This window comes from Choloepus didactylus, chromosome 21 (assembly GCF_015220235.1).
Source record: "Choloepus didactylus isolate mChoDid1 chromosome 21, mChoDid1.pri, whole genome shotgun sequence".
Lineage (NCBI taxonomy): Eukaryota > Metazoa > Chordata > Mammalia > Pilosa > Megalonychidae > Choloepus > Choloepus didactylus.
The window spans coordinates 2,416,332-2,443,198 of NC_051327.1; the positions used below are offsets into that span (position 1 = coordinate 2,416,332).

At 38.7% G+C, this 26,867-nt stretch overlaps 1 pseudogene; it reads left to right on the forward strand.

The window, feature by feature from the left end:
- Positions 1-23,313: 23,313 nt before the first annotated feature.
- Positions 23,314-24,651, forward strand: LOC119518226 (annotated as a pseudogene).
- Positions 24,652-26,867: the final 2,216 nt, after the last annotated feature.

Genomic DNA, 26,867 nt, shown 5'->3' on the forward strand with positions numbered 1-26,867 from the left:
GGAATAGGTTTCATAAGGGCAAGCCCCATGATCAAGGGCTTGACCTATTAAATTCGTAGCCCCCAATGCTTGCAAGAATATCAGGAACTCCCCTGATGGGGAAGTTTAATATTTACACATTTTCTCCCAGTCCCTCAAGGGAGCTTTGCAAATACTTTTTTATTTTCTGTCCAAATTACTCTAGGATGCTTTGGGGCATCACACTAACCTGTACAGACCAACAAAGATCTCACTCCCTATACAAGTTTCCCTGTAATTAAGGTGTTTGAATAAACTGACCATACAAGTTAAATTAGATAGTGTACTAAAGAAAACATAAAATTTTACACCAAATAAACATCTCTTCCCTTGGTCTCACACAGAAGTTGAAGTTTTAAAACATAGTCAGTATCATCATTTAACCTTTAGTTTGATTTACCCTAGTCCTAACCAGATGATCTTCATTCATATCTCTATTTGAAGTCTGATTTCTTTTTCAGCTTTTCTAACAGTTGCTGTATAGCTTCAGAACTCTAGCTCTGAGTCTCACATGTCACACAGATACCTGAAGTTTCAGGGAAAACCAGTTTATACACAAAGAGCTCAGAATCTCAGAATTTAGAAATAAGCATAACAACTCAGGAATAGATGTGACTACAGTAAGAGCTTACAATTTAGGAACCTTTACAGTAAGACTTCCCTTGATAACCTATGCTCTCAAATTCAATTATCAGAGATTTCACATTATAGTCCATATTAGTGAGGACTTATAATATTTGTCTTCTTGTTTCTGGCTTAATTCACTCAACATGCTGTCCTCAAGTTTCATTCACCTAGTTGCATACCTCACAACTTCATTCTTTCTTGCAGCCACTCAATATTCCATTGTAGGACACACCACAGTTTGCCCTTTCATTCTTCGATTGATGTACACTTAGGCCTCCTCTATTCATTGCAAATCATGAATACTGCCACCACGAACTCCAGTGTACAAATGTCCATTCTTGTACCTGCTTTCAGTTCTCCCAAATATATACCTGATAAAGGGATTGCTGGATCATTGGCAACCCTATACTTAATTTCCTGTGGAATCACCATACTGCCTTCCAGATGGGCTGCACCATTCTACTTCCCTACCAACAGGGAATAGGTACATCCCTCTCTCCACATTTTCTCCAGCTTTCTGTTTATTTTTTAAAGTTTTATTCACACACCAATCCATTCTAAGTAAAAAAAATCAGTGGTTCCTGGTATAACCATATAGTTATGCATTCACCACCACAATCTATATGAGGATTTCTGTTTCTTCCACAAAGAAAGAAGAGGGAAAAATGAATAAAAAACAAAAGTAAAATAAAATGAAATAAAAGGGAGAAACAATAGCCCCAAGAATCCCATATTCCTTCCTTATATCCCTCTCTTATTGACATTTAGCTTTTGTCTATTGCCTTTGTTACATTTCATTTAAGTATATTACAATGTCACTGTTAACTATAGACTCTAATTTACATTTTTTGTATCTTTCCATATATCATCCCATTTTCAACACCTTGCAATGTTGACATTCGTTTGTTCTCCTTCATGTAAAAACATTCTTATATTTGTACATTTAATTGCCATCACTGTCCACTCTAGGATTCACTAAGTTATACAGTCCTAGTCCTTATCTTCTGTCTTTCCTTCTGGTGTCATACATACCCTTAGCCTTCCTCTTTCAACCATACTCACACTCAGCTTTGTTCAGTGCACTTACAGTATTGTGCTACCATCAGGTTGTATTGCACTATTCATTTCTGAACATTTACAATCAATCCTGTGGAACATTCTGTACTCCTTCAGCATCAAATGCCCAATCTCCTTCCTCTTTCTATCTCCTGATAACCTGTGTTCTCAATTTTAACTCTAAAGTTTGCTCATTAATGTTAGTTCATATTAGTGAAATACAGTATTTGTCCTTTTGTTTCTGGCTAATTTCGTGCAACATAATGTCCTCAAGGTTCATCCACGTTGTTATATGCTTCATGACTTTATTCTGTCTTACAGCTATGTAATATTCCATTGTATATATGTACCACAGTTTGTTTATCCACCCATCTGTTGATGGACATTTGGGCTGTTTCCATCTCTTGGCAATCATGAATAATGCTGCTAAAAGCATCAGTGTGCAAAGGTCCTTTTGTGCCCCTGCTTTCAGTTCCTCTGAATAGATACCAAGAAATGAAATTTCTGGATCATATGGAAATTCTATACTTAGCTTCCTGAGGAACCACCACATTGCCTTCCAGAGTGGCTGCACCATTTACATTTCCACCAATAGTAAATAAGTGTGCCTCTTTCTCCACATCCTCTCCAGCACTTGTAATTTTATGTTTTTTTTTATAATGGCCATTTTAGTAGATGCAAGATGATATCTCACTGAGGTTTTGATTTGCATTTCCCTAATAGCCAGTGAAGTTGAGCTTCTTTTCATATGTTATTGAGCCATTTGAATCTCCTATTTGGAAAAGTGTCTGTCCAAGTCTTTTGCCCATTTTAAAATTGGGTTGTTTGTCTTTCTGTTGTTGAGTTGTAGGATCTGTTTATATTTTCTGGATATTAAACCCTTATCTAATATGTGATTTCCAAATATTGACTCCTGTTGCATAGGCTGCCTTTTTGCTTTTCTAATAAAGTCCTTTGATGCACGAAAGTGTTCAAATTTGAGGAGATCGCATTTATGTATTTTTTCTTTCATTGCTCACACTTTGAGTGTAAGGTCTAGGAAACCACCTCTTATCACAAGATTTTAAAGATATTTCCCTACATTTTCTTCTTAAAGTTTTATGTTCTTAGCTCTAATGTTTAGGCCTTTGATCCATTTTCAGTTTTTTTTAAGATGTGAGATATGGGTCCTCTAATTCTTTTGCATATGTATATACAGTTCTCCAAGCACCATTTATTGAAGAGGTTGCTCTGTCCCAGTTTAGTTGACTTGATTGCCTTATCAAAGATCAACTGTCTGTAGATGAGGAGATCTATTTCTGAACACTCAATTCAATTCCATTGGTCAATATATCTATCTTTATGCCAGTACCATGCTGTTTTGACCACTATAGCTTTGTAATATGCTTTAAAGTCAGTTAGTGTCCCACTTCATTCATCTTTTTCAAGATATTCTTAGCTACTCAGGGCACCCTGCCCTTTCAAATAAATTTGATTGTTGGTTTTTCTATTTCTGCAAGTAAGTTGTTGTAATTTTAATTGGTATTGAATTGAATCTATAAATAAATTTTGGTAGAATTGACATCTTAATTATGTTTAGTTTTCCAATCTATGTGCATGGTATGTCCTTCCATTTATTTAGGTCTTCTTTTATTTCATTTTGCAATTTTTTGTAGTCTTCTGTGTATGGTCTTTTGTGGCCTTGGTTAAATTTATCCCTAAATATTTGATTCATTTTGTTGCTATTGTAAATGGATTTTTTCTTGATTTCCTCCTGAACTTGATCATCACTAGTGTATGGAAATGAATTTTTGCATGTTGGTCTTGTAGCCTGCCACTTTGCTGTACACATTTATTAGCTCTAGTAGCTTTGCTATATATTTTTTGGGATTTTCTACATATAGGATCATGTCATCTGCAAACAATGAAAGTTTTACTTCTTTCTTTCTAATTTGGATGGCTTTTATTTTTCTTGCCTAATTGCTCTAGCTAGAAATTCCAACACAAGGTTGACTAACAATAATGATGGTGGGCATCCTTGTCTCCTTCCTGATCTTAGTGGGAAAGCTTTCATTCTTTCCCCATTGAGTATAATGTTTGCTGTGGATTTTTCACATATTCTCTTTATCATCTTGGGGAAGTTACCTTTTATTCCTATCCTTTGAAGTGTTTTCATCAAGATAGGATGCTGAATGTTGTCAAATGCGTTTTCTGCATCAATCAAGATGATTATGTGTTTTCTCCCCTTTGATTTGTTGATGCGGTGTTTTCTTCTTGGGTCAGTCTAGGTTGTTCATGTGTTTCCAGGAAATTATCCATTTCCTCTAAATTGCCTAGTTTGTTGGCATACAGTTGTTCATAGTATCCTCTTATGATTTTTTTTTTAATTTCTTTGAGATCTGTAGTAATTATCCCCTTCTGATTTCAGATTCTATTTGGGTCTTCTCTATTTTGACTTTGTCAGTCTAGCTAAGGGCCTGTCAATCTTGTTGATCTTCTCAAAGAACCAACTTTTGGTTTTAGTTATTCTCTCTACTGTTTTTGTTTGTTTGTTTGTTTTTGTTTTTGTTTTGTTTTGTTTTGTTTTTGGTCTCCATGTCATTTATTTCTGCTTTAATTTTGTTATTTCTTTTCATCTACTTGCTTTAGGGTTAATGTGCTGATCATTCTCTAGCCTTTTCAGTTGTTCAGTTAGGTCTTTAGTTTTAGCTCTTTCTTGCTTTTTTGATGTATGCATCTAGAGCTATAAATTTCCTTCTCAGCACTGCCTTCAGGTTTTGATATGTTGTGTTCTCATTTTTATTCATCTCTAGATATTTACCAATTCTCTTGCAATTTCTTCTTTGACCCAATGGTGGTTTAGGAGTGTGTTGTTTAACCTCCATATATTTGTGAAAGATCTGGTTATTTGATGGTTGTTGATTTCTATTTGCATTCCATTGCTGTCAGAGAATGTACTTTGAATAATTTCAGTCTTTTAAAATTTATTTTGACTTGTTTTCTGCCCCAGCATATGATCTATCCTGGATAATGTTCCATGGGCACTAGAGAAGAATGTATATCCTAGTACTTTGGGATGTAACAATCTATATATGTCTGTTAAGTCTAATTCATTTAACATATTGTTTAGGTTCTCAATTTCCTTATTGGTCCTCTGTCTAGTTGTTCCATCTATAGAAGAGAGTAATGTATTGAAGTCCCACATTGTTAGTGTAGATGTGTCTCTTGATCCCTTCAGCTTAGCCAACATTTGTCTCCTGTATTTTGGAGCTCCTTGATTGGGTGCATAAACATTTATATTTGTTATTTCTTTTTGGTAAATTATCCCTTTTATTAATATAAAGTGTTCTTTATTTGTTATGACATCTTTGCATTCAAAGTCTATTTTGTCTGATTTTAAATGCCTTTTTTGACATTTAATAAAATTTTAAATTTATTCTTTTTTTAAATTCAATTTTATTGAGATTGTTCACATACAATCATCCAAAGTGCACAATCAATTGCCCATGGTACCATCATTCAGCTACGCATCCATTATTCCAGAAAAGAAATAAAAACAAAAAAGAAAACTTGAATCTCCCTACCCCTAACCAACCCTCTCCCCCATTACTGACTCATAGAATTGGTATAGTACATTTGTTACTGTTGATGAAAGAATGTTAATATACTACTAACTGTAGCACATAGTTTGCAATAGGTATATTTTCCCTATATACCCCTCTATTATTAACTTCTAGTTATAGGTTCATACATTTGTTCTAGTTCACAAAAGAAATTTCTAATATTTGTACAGTTAATCATGGACATTGTCCACCACAAGATTCACTGTTTTATGCATTCCCATATTTTAACCTCCAACTTTACTTCTGGTGAATTTTGTGATTCTAAGCTTCCCCTTTCCACCACATTCACACACCATTCAGCAGTGTTAGTTATTCTCACAATAATGTGCTACCATCACCTCTGTCCATTTCCAAACACTTAAGTTCAACCTAGTTAAACATTCTGTTCATAATAACCAATTGATCCCCATTCTTTAGACTCATTCTAATCCTGGTAACTTATATTTCATGTCTGAGTTTACGTATTATAATTAGTTCAAATCAGTGAGACTATACAATATTTGTCTTTTTGTGTCTGACTTATTTCACTCAACACAGTGCCCTCAAGGTTTCTTCATCAACGTGTTTTATTTTTAAGATGGTTTTGTTCACCCACCATACATTCCATCCTAAGTAAAGAATCGGTGGTTCCCTGTATAATCATCTATTTATACATTCACCACCACCACTATTATCTATATTAGGACATCTCCATTTCTTCTACAAAAAGGGTGAAGAGTCAAAGAAAGTAGAGAGACAAAAGAAAAAAAAGAAAGAAAAAAATGACAGCTGAAAAGCAAGAAAAGGAAAGACAGAATTAAACTAAAGTACAATAAAAGAGTCAGACAACATCACCAATGCCAAGAGTCCCATACCCCTCCCTTATATAAACCTCTTATAGGCATTTAGCTTTGGTATGCTGCCTTTGTTATATTAAAGGAAGCATAATACAATGTTTCTGTTAACTATAATCTCTAGTTTGCATTGATTGCATTTTTCTCCAATTTTTAACACCTTGCAAGGTTGACATTCTTTTGTTCTCCCTCATGTAAAAACATATTTGTACATTTTATCACAATTGTTGAGCTCTCTAGGTTTCATTGAGTTATACAGTCCCAAACTTTATATTCCCTTTTTCCTTCTGGTGTCCCATATGCTCCTAACCTTCCTTTTTCAACCATACTCACAGTCATCTTTGTTCAGTGTATTTATATTGTTGTGTTACAATCACCCAAAATTGTGTTCCAAACCTCTCACTCCTGTCTTTGCCTATCTGTCTCTCTTATTCCTTTTAGTATTTCCTGTAGAGCAGGTATCTTGTTCACAAACTCTGTCATTGTCTGTCAGAGAATATTTTAAACTCTCCCTCATATTTGAGGGACAGTTATGCTGGATATAGGATTCTTGGTTGGTGGTTTTCCTCTTTCAGTATCTTAAATGTATCACACCACTTCCTTCTTGCCTCCATAGTTTCTACCAAGAAATCTGCACATAGTCTTATTGAGCTTCCTTTTATGAGATGTATTGCTTTTCTCATGTTGCTTCCAGGATTCTCTTTGTCTTGGATGTTTGATAATCTGATTATTAAGTGTCTTGGCATAGGCCTATTCAGATCTTTTCTGTTTGGGTTACACTATGCTTCTTGGATCTGTAATTTTATGTCTTTCATAAGGGATGGGAAAGTTTCATTGATAATTTTCTTTACAATTGCTTCTGCCCCTTTTCCCTTCTCTTCTTCTCTGGGACACCCATGACACGTACATTCATGCACTTCATATTGTCATTCAATTCCCTGAGATGTTGCTCATATTTTTCCATTTTTTTTCCCTGTCTTTTCTTTCATGTGTAGGATTTCAGGTGTTTTGTTCTCCAGTTCTTTTGAGTGTTTTCTTCTGCCTCTTGAACTCTGTTGTTGTATGTCTCCATTGCGTTTTTCATCTCTTGTGTTGTGCCTTTCATTTCCACAGATTCTGCTAGCAGTTTTTTCAAACTTTTGATTTCTACTTTTATGTTCACCCAGTCCCGGCTTTCTTTTGATTGCAGTTTGTGGAGAATATTTTTTTCCATCCTTCCACTTTCACTTTCTTTGTGTCACAGGGTCTAAGTTGTGTCTCTTGTAAACAGCATATTAATGGGTCATATTCTTTAATCCATTCTACCAATCTGTATCTTTTAATTGGAGAGTTTAATCCATTCACATTCAAAGTTGTTACTGTGAAGTGAGTTCTTGAGCCAGCCATCTTATTCTTTGGTTTTTAGTTATTAGATCTATTTTTCCGTCTCTCTTTTTTTCTTTAAGTTATGCTTACTAATAATTCTTCATTTCTGTGCTCTTCTCCAGGCCTCACTCTCCTTTCTTTTTTTATCAGCTGGTAGAGTTCCCTTTAGTATTTCTTGCAGGGCAGGTCTCTTGTTAACAAATTCTCTCAGCATTTGTTTGTCTGTGAAAATTTAAACTCTATCTCAATTTTGAAGGAGAGTTTTCCTGGATAAAGAATTCTTGGCTGGCAATTTTTCTCTTTCAGAATCTTAAATATGTCATAGCACTGCCTTCTCGCCTCCATGGTACCTGCTAAGTAGTCAGTACTTAGTCGTTTGTTGTTTCCCTTGTATGTGGTGAATCATTGCTCTCTTGCTGCTTTCAGAAGTCTCTACTTTTTTTCAGCATTTGACTATCTAATCAGTATATGTCTTAGAGTACGTTTCTTTGGATTTATTATATTTGGAGTTCATTGAGTATCTCTGATTTGCAAATTTATGTCATTTAGAAGGTTTGGGATGTTTTCCTCAACTGTGTCTTGAAACACTTTTCTCAGCCCTTTACCTCTCTCTTCTTCTTGGACACCAATGATTCTTATATTTGTTTGCTTCATGTTGTCCATCATTTCCCTGAAATCCATTTCAAATTTTTCAGTTTTTTTCCCATTCATTCTTTTGTATGTGCACATTCAATTACTCTGTCCTCAAGTTCACTTATCCTTTCTTCTGGCTCCTCAAATCTGCAATGGTGTGTCTCTAATATATTTTTAATTTGAGCCACAGTGTCTTTCATTTCCATAAGGTCTGCTATTTTTAAATTTACTCTTTCAAATTCTTCTTTATGCTCTTGTAGAGTCTTGATTTCATTTATGTCTTTAGCTATCTCATTGAAGTTGCTTTGGAGATTTGTTTGTACTTCTTTAATTAATTCTCCAAACTTTGTGTCTCTTTTGGCTTTTTAATTTGGCTTGTTGATATCTTCTAGATCCTTCAAGGGCTTTGTAATTTTCTGTTGCCTTTGGGGCATTTGCTTGTCTTGATAGGGTTATTTTGGGAAGTGCAGAATTATTTGAGCATTTATATGTAATTTGGAAAAGCTATAGCTTGCTGGAATACAGTTTCCCTAACGTACCAGCAGGTGGCAATCCCAACTAGGTCTTTCCCAAACTTCTCCTGTGCAGTGGGTGGGATCCAAACTGGGTGGCGAACCAATCACTGCACCCATTCTCCATGTGCACTGGGGAATGCCTGTCCTGGGGCTGCAATGTGGGCCCTGAGCAGGTAGGCAGTGAGTCCACAAGGGCACCCCACAGGCGGAACCCCACAGATGGAACATGGGCCCTGCCTGCCTGCTCCTTGCATGCTGTGTGCCCATGAGTCTCTGGGGTGTGGGAGGGGCTACTGATCATCAGTATGGTGTCTCTGCCTTCCCTGCTTCTCATTGTTGCTCCCCTCAGACTTCTGTGGGGGGGTGAACAAATGCTACCCATGGGTTCCCTCATGGGAGCTCACTGCTCTCTGATTGTGGAGGATCACGCCCCAGCAAACTGTCAAGGTAGGAACATGGGAGTGGAGAGCTGCTGCTCACTCTCTTGCCTGGTGGCAGTTTTACTGTTGCCAGCCAGGAGGTGGTACAAAGGTAACACACTCACTACATACCTCAAGCCACCGTCTCTCTTCTGTTTTTGTTGGTGTCCCCTTCATGTACTGTGGAGGACCCTCTATGACTGGTCACACCCCGAAACCAAGTTCCCTGGTGTCCTCTGACCCCTTTCTTGTTACTTTCACAGACTAGATACCTGTTCCACCTCACCTACTCCACCATCTTCCCAGAAGTCCTGATGTGGTGTTTTACATTGATTTTCTTGTGTTGAACCAGACTTGCATACCTGAAATAATTCCCTCTTGGTCAGGGGATTTAATTTGCTGCTGGATTCAATTTGAGAGTATTCTGTTGAGAACTTTTGCATCTATATTCATTAAAGAGCTTGGTCTACAATTTTCTTTTCTTGTCATATCTTTGTTTGGCTTTGGTATTAGGGTGATATTGGCTTCACAGCATGAGTTAGGTAGTGTTCCCTCCTCTCCTTTTTTCTTTTTTTTTTTTTTTTTTAATTTTGAGCAGGATTGATATCAGTTCTTTCCTGAATGCTTGGTAGAATTCACATGTGGAGGCATCTGGTCCTGGACTTCTCTTTTTTGGGAGCTTTCTGATAACTGATTCTATCTCTTTACTTGTGATTGATTTGTTGAGGTCTTTTATTTTTTCTCAAATCAATGTTGGTTGTTCATGCTTTTCTAGGAAGTTGTCCATTTCATCTATGCTGTGTAGTATATTAGCATATAGTTGCTCATGGTATCCTCTCATTATCTCCCTTATTTCTGTGGGGTCAGTAGTTATATCCCCTCTCCCTATCTGATTTTATTTATTTTCATCATCTATTTTTTTGTCAGCCTAGCTAAGTGTCCACTGATTTTATTGATTGTCTCAAAGAACCAACTTCTGGTTTTGTTGATTCTCTCTGTTGTTTTCATGGTCTCAGTTTCTTTTATTTCTGCTCTCAACTTTGCTTTTGTTTCCTTATATTTGCTCTGAGGTTAGTTTGCTATTCTTCCTCCAGTTCTTCCAGGTGAACAGTTAATCCCTAAATTTTAATATAGGCATTTAGGGCAATAAATTTTCCTCTCAGCACCACATTTGCTGCATCCCATAAGCTTTGATATGTTGTATTTTAATTCTCATTTGCCTTGAGATATTTACTGATTTCTCTTGTTATTTCTTCCTTGACCCAGTGGTTATTTAAAAGTGTATTGCTTAGGGGGAGAACCTAAGATGGGGGCTAGGTGAGACAGGGCAAAAAAAACACCTCTGTAAAAAATACTAGATAAAAACCAGAAAGTCACCCAGAACACCACTTCCAGAGTAGCACCAGCCAGAAAAGTTCTGCTAAATCCGCAGGGAACATGCATTTGGTGAAATCAGGGGTCTGCATTCTGAAATGAGAGAGTGAGTTGGCTGAGTGTCCCTCAGCCATGCTGTGGTGTGGGGAAATGGTGGGTTGGTGTTTGGAGATGGCCTAGTTCTTTAAAAAAAAAGAAGCCCAGGAGCAGCTGCAGATATGACTGGAGCAGGCTGGGCTAATGCCTCGGTGTCTGGCATGGAGGATACCCCTTCCCACACCCACTGCTAATTGTCTCAGGCCCAGGGGAGCAAAGGGAGCCAAAAGGAGAAAAAAAAACATGACTTGCAGACATCTCCCTGGCAGGTGGGGGCACTCCTGCCTGGGGCCAAAACCACAGCACAGAGCCATGCCAAGAAACCCAGTGTGACAGGCAGTCTTTCCCGCAACACCGCTCACATGCCACAATATCAGCCGTGGACAGTGGCCTTTAGTACACCCACAGCTGATTGTCCAGGAGCTGGGAGGGTGGAACTGTGCGGAAAGGGGGAAGTTAATGCATCCCATTCAACCATCTTTGAAGCGGGCTGGGAACACCCCTGCACAGCGCAGCATTCCGGGGCTTCCCTGGAGGCTGGCATGCACTTGTGACATGGCTCGGCCCTCCCTCCCTCAGCAGAGGTCCTGGAAGAGCACAACAGGGAAGGGGGAAACACTCGGAATCCCAGGGAACCTACACCAATACCAAGGACTTTTGGGTCAGTGGCAGAGAACAACCTTAAATCTCCGGGGACACCTGGGAGGTCTGATCATTAAAGCTGCCCTTCCTCCCTAACTGCTCAGACACATGCCCCTCATTCAGGGCGGACAGCACCCACAACACACCCAAATTAAGTGCACTAATTGGACCCCACAAGAATCAGATCCCCACACACCACAAAGTCAGGGAGAACTGACTTGAGAGGAATAGGTGACTCATGGACGCTATCTGCTGGTTAGTTAGAGAAAGTGTACACCACCAAGCTGCAATTCTGACAAATTAAAGATCAGGTAAAGGAAATGCCAAGAAACCAAAAAAACAATAGAAAATCTTAAAGCATATAAAACCAGACGATATGGAGAACCCAAACCAAAACACCCAAATCAAAAGATCAGAAGACACATAGTACTTGGTGCAATTAATCAAAGACCTACAGATGCAACGAGAGCATGGCACAGGATATAAAGGACATGAAGAAGAGCATGGCACAGGATATAAAAGACATAAAGAAGACCCTAGAAGAGCATAAAGAAGATATTGCAAGAGTAAATAAAAAAACAGAAGATCTTATGGAAATTAAAGAGGCTGTAGGCCAAATTAAAAAGACTCTGTATACTCATAATACAAGATTAGAGGAAGGTGAACAACAATTCAGCCTTCTCGAGGACCACAGAACAGAAAATGAAAGAACAAAAGAAAGAATGGGGAAAAAATTGAAAAAATCGAAACGGATCTCAGGGATATGATAGATAAAATGAAACATCCAAATCTAAGACTCCCTGGTGTCCCAGAATGGGAAGAAAAGGGTAAAGGTCTAGAGAGAGTATTCAAAGAAATCATTGGGGAAAACTTCCCAAACCTTCTACACAATATAAATGCACAAAGCATAAATGCCTAGTGAACTTCAAATAGAATGAATCCAAATAAACCCACTCCAAGGCATATTCTGATCAGACTGTCAAATACTGAAGAGAAGGAGCAAGTTCTGAAAGCAGCAAGAGAAAAGCAATTCACCACATACAAAGGAAACAACATAAGACTAAGTAGTGACTACTCAGAGGCCACCATGGAGGCAAGAAGGCAGTGGCATGACATATTTAAAATTCTGAGAGAGAAAAATTTCCAACCAAGAATACTTTATCCAGCAAAACTCTCCTTCAAATTTGATGGAGAGCTTAAATTTTTCACAGACAAACAAATGCTGGGAGATTTTGCCAAAAAAAGACCTGCCCTACTTTAGATACTAAAGGGAGCCCTACCAACAGGGAAACAAAGAAAGGAGGGAGAGATATAGAGAATTTTAACAGACATATATAGAATATTACATCCCATGTCACCAGGACACACACTCTTCTCTAGTGATTACAGATCTTTCTCCAAAATGGACCGTATGCTGGGACATAAAAACAAGCCTCGATAAATTTTTTTAAAAAAATGAATTTGTTCAAAGCACCTTCTCTGACCACAATGGAAACAAATAGAAGTCAATAACCATCAGAGACTTGGAGAATTCACAAACACCTGGAGGATAAAAATGAGGGGGAGATGAAAACATTCCCAGATAATCAAAAGCTGAGGGACTTCATCACCAGTAATCAGTCCTATAAGAAATGCTAAAGGGAGTTGAGCAGGCTGAAAGGAAGGGACACTAAACAATTGACTGAAACTGCATGAAGAAATAAAGATTTCCAGTAAAGACCACATGGTAAATATAAATACCAATACTACTGTATTGTTGATTTATAACTCCACTATTTACTTCCTACAGGATCTAAAATACATGAACTGTAATGATAAATCAGTGGTTTTGGACTCAATGTAAAATATGTAATTTTTGACAAGAACTACATAAAGGTGGGGGAATGATGGAGTATAGGAACATAGTTTATGTGTCATATGAAAGTTAAGCTGGTATCAAAGAAAAACAAGATTGTTATAGATTTAAGATGTTAAATTTAAACCCCACAGTAAACACAAAGAAAGTATCAGAGAATATGACCACAGAGATGAAAAGTAGAGTAGGGGTTCTGAGACATGGGAAAGGGGCAATGGGGAGTTAAGAAATGAGAGTAGGATTTCTGTTTGGGGTGATGGGAAACTTCTAGAAATGGATGGTCAGAAGGTGATAGCATTGCAACATTCTAAATGTGATTAATCCCACTAACGGAATGCTAGGGAGGGGGTGGAATGCGAAGATTTAGGCTATATATATATGTTTTCACAACTGAAAAAAAAAAAGTCTAAATAGATGACAATTAAATGCCAAGGATGATCCTGGATGGGATCTGAGGATGGAGGAGAGGAGGCTCAAAGGGACACAGATGGGACACAAGAAATAAAGGAAATACAGAATGTAAGTTTTATATCAATGTTGAATTTCTTGAACTTCTTAGCTGCGCTTAATGAGATTGCATAGAAGAATGTTCTTGTCCATGGGAAAGGTATATGTGAATTATATTGTTTGTTCAAAGATATGTGAAGCTTGCTCTCATATGTTCAGAGGACAGAGAAATAGATGATGGATGATAGATAGGGAGGGAGGGAGGGAAAGAAAGAGATGGTGATGTGACAGGATCTTAAAGGTGATGGATCGGGGTATCGGGGGAGGGTGGTCGGGGTATGATGGAATTCTATGTACAGGGTTTGTATTGTTTTTGCAACTGTACCTGTAAGATGGAATTTATTTCAAAATAAAATTTATTAAATTTAAAAAAAGTGTGTTGTTTAACCTTCATATATTTGTGACTTTTCTGGCCTTTAGCCTTTTATTAACTTCCAACTTCATTCCATTATGATCCAAGAAAGTGTTTTGTATAATTTCAATCTTTAAAATTTATTGAGACTTGTTTTGTGATCCAACATGTGGTCTATCCTGGAGAATGATCCATGAGTGCTTGAGAAAAATGTGTATCCTGCTATTGTGGGGTATAATGTTATGCAAATATGTTAAGTTTAATTCATTTATTGTACTATTCAAAATCTCTGTCTCCTTATTGATCTTCTGTCTAGATGTTTTACCCACTGGTGACAGTGGTGTATTGAAGTCTCCAACTATTATTGTAGAAGTGTCTAATTGTTTCGTCAGTGTTGTCAGTGTGTGCCTCATGTATTTTGGGGCACTGTGGCTTGGTGCATAAATATTTATGATTGTTATGTCTTCTTGATTGGTTGCTCCTTTTATTAATACATGGTGTCCTTCTTTGTCTCTTTTAATTGTTTTACATTTGAAGTATAATTTGTCTGATATTAGTATAGCTACCCCCACTCTTTTCTGGTTTTGTTGCTTTTGTGTGAAATATCTTTTTCCAACCTATCATTTCAAACTATTTTTGTCCTTTGGTCTAAAGTGAGTCTCTTGTAGACAGCATATAAGTGGGTCCTGTTTTTTTAATCCATTCTGACAGTCTATGTATTTTGATTGGGGAGTTTAAGCCATTAACATTTAATGTTATTACTGCAAAGGCAGTAATTTCATCTACCATTTTGTCTTTTGGATTTATGTGTCATTTCTTATTTTTCTCTCTTTCCTTTTACCCTTCTTGATAGTCTTCATTGCTACACTCTACTCTAAACCTCTCCTGCCTTGTCCTGTCTGCCTGAAGGACTTCTTTTAGTATTTCCTGTAGAGCACATCTCTTGTTCACAAACTCTCTCAGTGTCTGTCTGAAAATATTTTAAACTCTGTCTCATTTTTGAAGGACAGTTTTGCCAGATATAGAATTTTCATTGGCACTTTTTCTCTTTCAGTATCTTAAATATATCTACCACTGCCTTCTGGCCTCCATGGTTTCTTCTGAGAAATCCACACATAGTGTTATCAAGCTTCCCTTGTATGTGATGGATCTCTTTTCTCTTGCTGCTTTCAGAATTGTCTCTTTGTCTTTGACATTTGACAATCTGGTTAGTAAGTGTCTTGGAGTAGGTCTTTTCATATCTGTTCTTTTTGGGGTATGCTGAGCTTCTTGGGTATGTAATTTTATGTCTTTCATAAGAGATTGGAAATTTTCATTGATTATTTCCTCCATTATTCTTTCTGTTCTTTTTCCCTTCTCTGCTCTTCTGGGACACCCATGACATGTATATTCAGGTGATTCATACTGTCATTCAATTTCCTGAGACCCTGCTCATATTTTTCCATTCTTTCCCTCATCTGTTCTTTTATGTGTAGGATTTCAGACGGACTCCTATCCTCCAGTTCATGAATCTTTTCTTCTGCCTCTTAAAATCTGCTGTCGTAAGTCTCCATTGTTTTTTTTTTCATCTCTTCTATTGTGCCTTTCATTCTGATAAGTTCTGCCATTTGTTTTTTGATGCTTTTGAGTTCTTCCTTATGTTTGTCCAGTGTCTTCTTTATATTAATCATCTCTTTTGCCAAATCTTCCCTCAATTCATTGATTTGATTTTTGAATTGATTTAGCATGTTTGTTTGAACAATTTTAATTAGTTCTTTCATCTCCTGTTGTTGTTTGAAGTGTTAGTTTGTTCCTTTGACTCGTCCGTATCTTCATTTTTCCCAGTGTGACTTTTAATTTTTTTTATTGGTTTCTAAGCATCTGGTTTCCTTGATTAGTTTATTCTGAAGGTTGTTTTCACTCTTTTACCTAGGGTTTTCTTGTTGATTGGCTTTGTTCTCTATCTATACTTGGGCATTCAGTTCAAGTTATTCTAGACGTCCAGCATAGCTTCTGTTTAACTGATCAGAACTTTTCAGCTCTTGGTATTCTGGTTCTTGTCCCACCTATATGGAGTTTTTTTTTTTTCTTTTTTGAGGAGTGTCTACCTAGATATGATTGACTGCATTCAGGTTTTCCCTGACCAGGCATGACCAGGTCTCATGAATAGGGGTGTAATTAGTATCAAGTTTCCCTGAGGATGAGACCATGCAGGTTGTCAGACTTTCCTGCCTCTAGACTCTGTGCTTTTCCTAATCTGCCCAGCAGATAGCACCTGTAAGCCTGCAGTTCCCCACCAGTATAAAGAAGTGTGGTGCCTTTAATTCTCAGCAGACCATGCCCCTGCCAGAGTCATGATTGAGACAGAGGCTGAGGCAGAGGGAGGGCTTAAACTGTTTCTGTTTTCCAGGCTCTGGGGTCTGAATTCTCTGAAGGAGGGCCACTGCTTGAGCTGGGTCTTGTCTGCCATTTTTGCAGGGAAGATACACCCTTTAGGGAATTACCTCCTTCACTTGACTCCTTACTTTGTCTCTTAACTTCACCTTTTCTGTGTCAGCACTGACAACTGAAAATGCCTGAAGCTTGTCCTAATGAGCTACTTAGAATAGCTTTTAAAAAAAGAAATCCCCTTTTCAGAGCCAGACCCCAGCCCCCAAGTTTTGTCAGTCAAGATCTGGAATTGTTACCCAGCTCTATGTGCCTCTTTTCTTGGGACACAGCCCTTTTCCAATATTCTGAGCTTGGCCAACTCCAAAAGCCTCTGTTTTCTTTTCTTTTCTTCTTCTTCTTCTTTTTTTTTTTTTTTTTTTTTTTTTTTAATTTCCATCAGCCCTGTCTCCTCTCAGCCAGGAGATACCTCAGTTTTCCTTTCCTGCTTGCTCTTGGTCTATCCGTACTCATAGCTTGTATTTGGTAGTCCAAATTTGTTAATCAAAACAGCAATTGGAGCTTGGTTGAGCTACCTTCCCTTGCTTCTAGTAGAGACTGCTTCTTTCCCACAAGGAAGTGACTCCAAACCAGCCATGCTAATGGGGGTGGGGTGGAGGTGGGCACCAGTCTCCAGAGTTTGGAGGCTCTACTTATAGTTTTATGTTGTGTTCTCAGCCCTTCCACGCATTCTAGACTGGCTTACAATGTGTGTCTGGTCATGGATGTCCCCCAAAACTCCTGCTATGATTTTGATAGTGATTGTGTTGAATCTATAGGTCAATTTTGTGAGAATTGGCATCTTTACAATACTGAATCTTCTAACCATGAACATGCATGGCCTTCCCTTTAATAAGGTTTTCTTTTAATATCTCTTATCATTAGTTTATAATGTAGAGGTCTTACATATTTATCAGAGTGATTCCTAGGCATTTGATAGGTTCTAGTGTTATTATCAATGATTTTGTTTTTAATTTCATTTTCCATTTGTGTGTTATACTAATACTTATAAGTTAGTGCAGCTGATCAAGGATGCCATCAAAGACCAGTGTCCTCTTTTCTTTCAGCTCCACCACCCTAAGCATGTGGTTTTCATCCTCAGGGACACAAGTTGACTGCTACTTCCCAGGCCTGGAATCTGCTTTCCTGAAAGGAGGAAGAAGGAAGTAACAAGGTGAAAGGGATGGTACCTTGATCAAGAAAAAAAAAATCCCAGTAATCCCTATAGACTTCCATTCCAATTTGGTAATCAAAACTGTCTGTTCCAAGCCACAAGGGAAGTGAAATGGAATTTTTAAGCTGGGGTACATTGCTGCCCCAAATAAAATCAGTGTTCTTTCGTAAATCATAAGGGGAGAACAGATATTAAGTTGTTAACTAGCAGTGACAGCTCCAGTGTAGGAAAGGATTTAGCACTTCCATAGCACTACATACTGCTACTACCCTCGATATAATTAAAGCACAGTTTTAATTTACTTTAGTATTTCATCTTATTATGACTATGTAACTATTATTCTATGTTGAACTGTGTCATATACTATGATACCATTTCTGCTGTTGGTCAACTTTTGTATTTTTCTTGGAGTTTCAATTTTATTGAGATATATTCACATACCATCCAAAGTAAACAATCAATTGTTCACAGTATCATTACATAATTGTGCACTCATCACCAAAATCAATTTTTTGAACATTTTCATTACTGCAAAAAATAAGAATAAGAATAAAAAATAAAATAAAAGTAAAGAAGAACACCCCAAATATCTTATACTCCCCTCTTTCCATTATTCACTTACTTCTTTTCCTCCTTTTTTCTACTCATTTGCCCATACACTGGATAAATGGAGTGTGAGCCACAAGGGTTTCACAATCACACAATTACACTATATAAGCCATATAGTTATATAATCATCTTCAAGAATCAGGGATACTGGATTGCAGTTCAACAGATTCAGGTGTTTCCTTCTAGCTATTCTAGTACACTAAAAACTGAAAAGGGGTAGATATATATCCATACAAAAAAACCTCCAGAATGACCTCTTGATTCCATTTCAGATCTCTCAGCCATGAAATTTTATTTTGTTTAATTTCTCTTTCAGTCAGGAAGGCTTTCTCAATCCCATGATTCCAGGTCCAGGCTCATTCCTGGGAGCCATATCCCATGTTGCCAGGGAGATTTACACACCTGGGAGTCATGTTCCATGTAGGGAGGGACAGTGAGTTTACCAGTCAAGTGGGCTTAGAGAGAGACAGGCCACATCTGAGCAACAAAAGAGGTTCTCTGGGGGTGACTCTTAGGCACTATTATAAGTAGGCTTAGCCTCTCCTTTGCAGTAACAAGCTTCATAAGGGCAAGCCCCAAGGTTGAGGGCTTAGCCTACTACAATAGTAGTTCCCAATGCTTGCAAGAAAATCAGGAATTCCCCAGTGTGGAAGTTTAATGTTTCCACATTTCCCCCCAGGCCCTCAAAGGTGCTTTGCAAATACTTTTTATTCTCTGCCCAAATTACTCTGGGGTGTATCGGGGCTTCACACTAACCTATACAAACCAACCAGATTTCACACACTATTCAAGCTTCCTTGTAATTATGGTGTTTTAATAAACTGGCCATAAAGTTAAATTATATAGCATGCTACAGAAAGTATAGATTTTGCACTAAATAAACATCTCTTCTTTTGGTCTCACACAGAAGTTGAGGTTTTAAAACACAGTAAATATCAGCCTTTTTTCTTTAGTCTGGTTTACCTTAGTTCTAATCAAGTCCATTTCATTCATATCTCTAATTGAAGTCTGATCTCTTTTTCAGCTTTTTAAACATTTGCTCTGTGGGGTAATTCTGACATTCATAGCTGCCAAACTCTGGCTCTGAGTTTCAGGTATGACATAGATGCCCAGAGTTACAGGGACCAACCAGCTCAGCATCTTAGAATTTAGAGATAACCATTACAACTCATGAAGAGATGTGACTGCTGTAAGAGCTTACAATCTAGGAACCTTTACCATAAGCCTTTCCCTGATAACCTATGCTCTCAGATTCAATTCTGAGTTTGCACATTATGGTTAGTCCATATTAGTGAGACATCATAATGTTTTTCTTTTTGCTTCTGGCTTATTTCACTCAACATACCATCCTCAACGTCCATTCACCTAGGTGCATACCTCACAACTTCATTTCTTCTTGCCACCACTCAGTATTCCATTGTACGTATACACCACATTTCACTGTCCCATTTATCAGTGAATGTATTCTTAGGCCACCTCCATCCATTGTGAATTGTGAATATGGCTGCCATAAACACCAGTGTGCAATGACCACTCATGTCCCTGCTCTCAGTTCTTCTAAGTATACACCCAATAATGGGGCTGCAGGACCATATGGCAACCCCACAGTTAGCTTCCTGTGGAACTACCACACTGCCCTCCAGATGAGCTGTGCCATTCTACTTCCCTACCAACAGGGAATAGGTACAATCCTCTCTCCACATTTTCTCCAGCACTTGTATCACTCTGTTTATTTTTTTAAACAGTTTTATTCACATGCCATACAATCCACCCTAAGTAAACAATCAATGATTCCCAGTATAATCACATAATTATGCATTAACCACCACAGTCTATATGAGGACTTTTCCATCTCTTCCCCAAAGAAAGAGGAAAAGGAGAAAAAATGAAGAATAAAATACAAAAGATAGAAGAAAAATAGAAATAAAATACAATGAAAAGGTCAGACAACATGACCACCACCAAGAATTAGGTGGTTTAAAACCACAAAAATATGTTGTCTCACAGTTTGGAGAGCAGGAAGCTCAAAATCAAGGTGTTGGCAGAGCCATGCTCCCTCTGAAGTCTACAGGGAAGAATCTGTTCAATGTCTCCCTCCTGGCTTCTGGCAAAGGCTTGTGAACAATCCATAGCATCCTCTGCCTTAGTTGTCACCTGGCACTCTTTTCTCTGTCTGTCTGTGTCCAAATTTCCTCTTTTCATAAGGACACCAGTCATATTGGGTTTAGATCTCATTACTCTATTTTGACTTTTTAAAAAACTTTCCTAGTAGCATTTGCAATGACCCTATCTCCAAATAAGTCCAAACAAGGATTAGGATTTCTACATACCTTTTTGGGATATAAAATTCAATCCATAACCAGGCTTTCAAGAAGGCTCTGTATTTTAAACTCCTTGGCTTATCCTACCCTTTACTTCATGTGATGTCTCCAATTTCTGACTTTTTACAGATTCCACAAATCAGTTTTCTTATCTTCCTTTCTGTAAGTACTTGATATTCAGATTTCTCAATCATGCTAATACCTCTACTTGATTTCTAGCTTTTGACATCTCTCTTCTGCATTGCCTATTATTAATATGACGGCGTTACTTTTTTCTTCTATAGTTTCCTCTGCATCACAGGGACAAAACCTAGAATTACATTTCCAAGAATCTCATTCCTGGAGTTGTCAATGATAGGTAATCACAAACATTTGAAGATAAAATAGAGGAAGTAGCTATTTTCTAGTGTCAGTTGTGGGCAGATGGTTGAGCAGACAGCAGAACTGAGGTTCTTGGCAGCTTCCAGGCAAGCTTCTGCAAATCACCCATTTCAGTGCTGTGCATAGCTGAGAAGAGAGGTAAGAAGTGATGACTCCCAGAGCTCTTGAGCAGGGATGGGTTTAGGGTGAGGTGAATGAGGCAGGATTGTGCAATTACAGGATATGATTCCGTCTTTACTTAAAATTTTGATATTTTGTTCATTATGGATTTGTAATAATTTTTTTTCAAATACTGAATTAAAATATTATTTTGATAATGGAGTTTTTGTGGTCCCCTTATATTTTTTGTCCAAGGTGACATTTTTACTTGTGTGATGGTTAAGTGCATGTGTTAACTTGGGTAGGTGTTCTGGTTTGCTGATGCTGCCAGGAGGCAAAACACCAGAAATGGATTGGCTCTTATAAAGGGGGTTTATTTGGTTACACAGTTACAGTCTTAAGGCCATAAAGTGTCCAAGGCAAGGCATCAACAATCATATACCTTCACTGGAGGATGGCCAGTAGCATCTGGAAAACCTCTGTTATCTGGGAAAGCATGTGGCCTGTGTCTGCTCCAAGTTCTGATTTCAAAACGGCTTTCTCCCAGGATGTTCCTCTCTAGGCTGCAGCTCCTCATCAAAATGTCACTCTCAGTTGCTGTTGAGGTGTTTGTACTCTCTTAGCTTCTCTGGAGCCAGAGTCTGCTTTCAACAGCCATCTTCATACTGTCGCTCATCTGCAGCTCCTGTGCTTTCTTCAAAGTGTCCCTCTTGGCTGTAGCAGGCTCACTCCTTCTGTCTGAGCTTATATAGTGCTCTAGTAAACTAATCAAGGCCCATGCTGAATGGGCGGGGCTACACCTCCATGGAAATTATCCAATGAAAGATCTCACCCACGGTTGAGTGATCACATCTCCATGGAAACATCCAATCAATAGTCTCCAACTCAATCAACACCGATATGTTTCCTGCCCAAACAAGACTGCATCAAAGATAATGTCATTTTGGGGGACATAATACATCCAAACCAGCACAGTGGGTTATGGTGTCCAGCGGTTTCGTCAAGCAAGCACTAGACTGATTGTTACCATGAGGATATTTTGTGAATTGAAATAGTCAGTTGATTGCATCTATGGCTGATTGATTACACCTACAATCAACTGAAGAGATTGCCTTCAATAACGAAAGAAGTCTCATCCAATCAATTAAAGAACTTAAAGGGAGAATTGATGATTTCAATAGTCATAAGGAAGAATTTCCATCTCAACTTCAGTCAGCCAGCTTCTCTTGGGAAATTCGTTGAAAACCATCATCAGAGATCCCAGCTTTCAGCCTCCCCTTTGGAATTTGGTCTTAACCTCCCATAATAAATCTCATAATATTTACATACACACAGATACACATGAGCCAACTCCTACAATAAACCTCATAATATTTACATACACACACAGACATACACACACATACACATTCTGTCAGTTCTTTTTCCCTGGGTGTGCCAGTTTGAATGTGTTATGTCCCCCAAAATGCCATTATCTTTGATGCAATCTTGTATGGGCAAATGTATTTAGCATTGATTAGATTGGAATCCTTTGACTGAGTGTTTCTATAGAGATGTGACTCAATCAACTGTGAGTGAAATGTTTGACTGGATAATTTCCATGGAGGTGTTACCCCGCCTATTCAGGATGGGTGTTGATTGGATCACTGGAGTACTTTAAAAGAGCCACACAGGCCCAGACTCTTGCTATAGCCAAGAGGGACACTTTGAAGAATGCACAGGAGCTGAGAGAGGAGCTGCAGATGAGAGAAGTTGGAAGACTGCCATTGAAAGCAGACTCTTGCTCTGGAGAACCTAAGAGAAGACAAACACCCCAAGAGCAATTAACAGTGACATTTGGAGGAGGAGCTGCAGCCTAGAGAGGAGTGTCCTGGCAGAAAGCTATTTTGAAACCAGAACTATGGAGCAGATGCCAGCCACATGCCTTCCCAGCTAACAGAGGTTTTCCAGATGCCATTGGCCATCCTCCAGTGAAGGTACCTGATTGTTGATGCATTATCTTGGACAATTTATGGCCTTAAGGCTGTAACTGTGTAACCAAATGAACTCCCTTTATAAAAGCGGATAAATTTCTGGTGTTTCGCATTCCGGCAGCATTAGCAAACTAGCACACTGGGGAACCCTGACTAACACAGATTTGGTACTGGGTATGATTTTTGAAAAACAGAATCTTAAGAATGATATCTGAGTGGGTTCTGGGGTTTTTATAATTGGTTTTCTAATTTGATTAGATTAAAAGGCACTAATGACTCTATTTCCAAGGATCAAGATGGGACTGCTAGTCTATGGTGTGAATTGGCAATAGAGATATGCAAAATTTCACAACTGGATACTGCTACTGAAATGCTTATGAGAGGTAAACCTCTGGGTGAGAGTGTATTGACTCCTCACAGAGTTTTGTGGAATTAAAAGTATGCTGATGATTGGCCTCATGCTGGTGGCGGTGGCGGCGCTGTTGCTCGTGGCGGCCGGTGGCGCTCACCGCAGGGTGCGACTCCCCAGAACGGGCGGGGCCCCCCGGGACGCGCTCGGCGGTGGGCGCGCAGGTGCTCTGTTTTAATCTTGCCAACAGTTTAGCATTTACCTTCCCAGATGTGTCTGGTACATCACGGCTGCATCACACGAGCCCAGCAGAGTGCTGCCAGAGCAGAACACGGAGTGGTGAGAAGCACACCGACCCTTTCAAACTGGGCTGGAGAAACTTGAAGGGTCTGTATGAGGACATTAAAAAGGAACTCTTGGTGTCTATGGCAGAACTCAAGGAAATGATGGAATACTACTTTGACGGAAAAGGGAAAGCCTTCCGGTCAGTCATCGCGGTTCTAATGGCCCTAGCATGTAATGTGCATCACGACGACTCCTGATCCGCTGTCCCGTTTTCACAAGACGATAACTGAGGACTTTGCAGGTGGCGTCTCTGTTTAAAAGCCTTGCTTTCTGTTGATTAGAAAGGTGATAGCAAGCCAGCGCACCATAGCCTTAATCACAGAAATAATCCACACTGCTAGTCTGGTTTACGATGATGTTATTGACGATGCAAGTTCTCAAAGAGAAAAACACACAGTTAATAAGATCTGGGGTGAAAAGAAGGCTGTTCTTGCTGGAGATTTAATTCTCTCTGCAGCATCTATAGCTCTGGCAAGGATTGGAAATACAGCAGTCATATTTATTCTAAGCCAAGTCATTGAAGATTTGGTGGTGGTGAATTTCTTCAACTGGGGTCAAAGGAAAATGAGAATGAACGGTTTGCACACTACCTTGAAAAGACCTTCAAGAAGACTGAAAGTCTGATAGCCAACAGTTGTAAAGTGGTATGTCTCTGTTCTAGGATGCCCTGACCCAGTGGTGCACGAGATTGCCTATCAATACAGAAAAATGTGGGAATAGCTTTCCAGCTAATAGATGATGTTTTGGACTTCACTTCGTGTTCTGACCAGATGGGCAAACCAACATCAGCTGATTTGAAGCTTGGACTGGCCACTGGCCCTGTCTTATTTGCCTGTCAGCAGTTCCCAGAAATGAATGCTATGATAATGAGATGGTTCAGTTTGCCAGGAGATGTGGACAGAGCTCGACAATATGTATTACGGAATCCTTCCCAAAGATTCTAATCAAGTTGGACATGGAATGACGGTGTGCAACAAATGACCTACCTCGTCCAGCAGTATTGCCATGAAGCAATAAGAGAGATAAGGAAACTTCAGCCTTCTCCAGAAAGAGATGCTCTCATTCAACTTTCAGAAATTGTACTCACAAGAGACAAATGATAACTCTTTCTGTTCTTTCTGGCAGCTATTTTACCAGACAGTGCCTAAAGAATTTTGTGGATTACACTTTATTTGCTTCATGTGCAGATAACCAAAAATCATTTTAAAAAGTCATTTCAATCCTATTAATGGGCAATTTTTTTTGTTAGCAAAGTTTTTCAGAAAACTTTTTGAAGTTGTATTGAAGAAAGCCAGAACTATGTAATTAAACCACCTGAATCTGTCATTCTAGTCCTGTAAATTCTAATCAAGGTATATTGATGGTTATATATGGATTGTTTACACTGTTGATATCCACATGTAAAGCCATTACATAAATAAATAATCAATGTTAAAATTCAAAAAAAAGAGTATGCTGATGCTGGCTGGTTGTTCCTAACTATGCTGTATACAGTTGTAAAAGAAAGGGATGAATTCAAGTCTTCAAATTCCCAACTATATGAAGGATGTGAAAGTTTCTATGCATGTTCTGGGGGAAACTTGTATTGTGTAGCTGCAGTCTTGATACTCCTGAAAATCAGACCCAGAGTTTCATTGTATGAGTGACTGAATTGCAACAGACATTGAATTCTTAAACTTAAAGGGTATCTGCTGTTAAAATAAGGCCATTGACTGGAAAGGAACAGGACCTGAACATTGGAATGGGAATATATGGGCTGATAATGATGGCTGTGGTGACACTGAAACCCGAGATTCTGCTGCATCTTCTTTGCCAAATAAACCTGTCATGGTCTGCCCTCAAGAATCAGCCACTCAATCTCCAATCTGCCCTGAGGAATCAGCCATACAGACTCCTCATGAAGAGATTAACCATGCTGTGCCTGCTAAACCTATAATCACCTCCCCATAAGGAAGCAGACCTCACAGTTCTGTCTGAAGAGAATAATCCTATTTCACCAGATGTAACCCCAGTGGATGCTCTGAGGTGACTTGCTTGGAAGACATTGCAAATTCCTCTTGTGAACCATCCCCATCACCCCTCTTTTCTTCCAGACCTATAACCAGACTGAAGTGCTAACAGGCTCCAAAAGATGAAGTACAAAGTCTGACCCATGAGGACATATGCTATGCTCCAAAAGAACTGCATGAGTTGTCCAATTTATATAGACAGAAATCAAGGGACTAAGTGTGGGAATGGATATTAAGGATGTAGGACAATGGTGGAAGGAACATAAAGTTTGTTCAGGATGACTTTATTAATATGGGCCCACTAAGCAGAGATTCTGGATTCAGTGCTGTAGCTTAAGGAGTTATGAAGGGCTTTAGCAGTTTACTCAGGTGGTTGGCTGAAGCATGGACCAAAGAGGTGGCTTATATCATCTGAAGTCAAAACATGAGAACTTCCCCAGTATAAAATAGATGAGGGGATCTAAAGGCTTCAATAGATTGGAATATTAGAGTGAGTTTATCATGTCAGATCTATTCATTCACCTCAGGAATGTACAGAGGATTAACTTTTCACCAGGACTGTGAGGAAAAATTTGTGAGATTAACTCCATAATCCCTGAAGAGCTCTGTGGTTGTTCTTCTCTGTAAGGCAGATATTACTGTTAGAATTGCTGCACTGAACTTGGATCCTTAAACACAATGGGGATGATTGGATCCCAGGTTGCCAGGAGCCAAGTTACAGCACTTAATAAGACAAAGACAAAGGTGGGTGTGGCTACCATAATGTATGGCTGACTCCAAACAGCAATCAGAAAAGTGTGACACTCAGAGAACTATGATGTTTTCTACTTATCATGGAGCACCTAGAAGTGAAATAGAAGGGCAGTCTACTACATTGTTACTTGATCTGTATAAGCAGAAGAGTTCTAGGTCAAGTGAACCAAAGTCTAACTTGAATCACAAGAACAGAGTCACAGCCCCTTAATCAATTCCCAGACTCAAGTTGTTTTACAGACTCAGAGCCCCTTGAAGGAAGGGAAGGTTGGGTCCCTTTGGGGAAGAACCCTGCTACATTGCCAAAATCTATACTGTTAACCTATCTCTCAAGGGACCTATGGCCATTTATGAAGGTGACTGTGCACTGGGGAAAAGGAAATGAGTAGATATTTCAGGAGTTATTAGACACTGGCTCAGAACTGATATTAATTCTAAGAGATCTAAAATATCACTGTGGTCTACCAATCAGAGTAGGAGCATATGGAGGTCAGGTCATCAATGGAGTTTTAGCTCAGGTTCATCTCACAGTAGGCCCAGTGGGTCCCCAGACC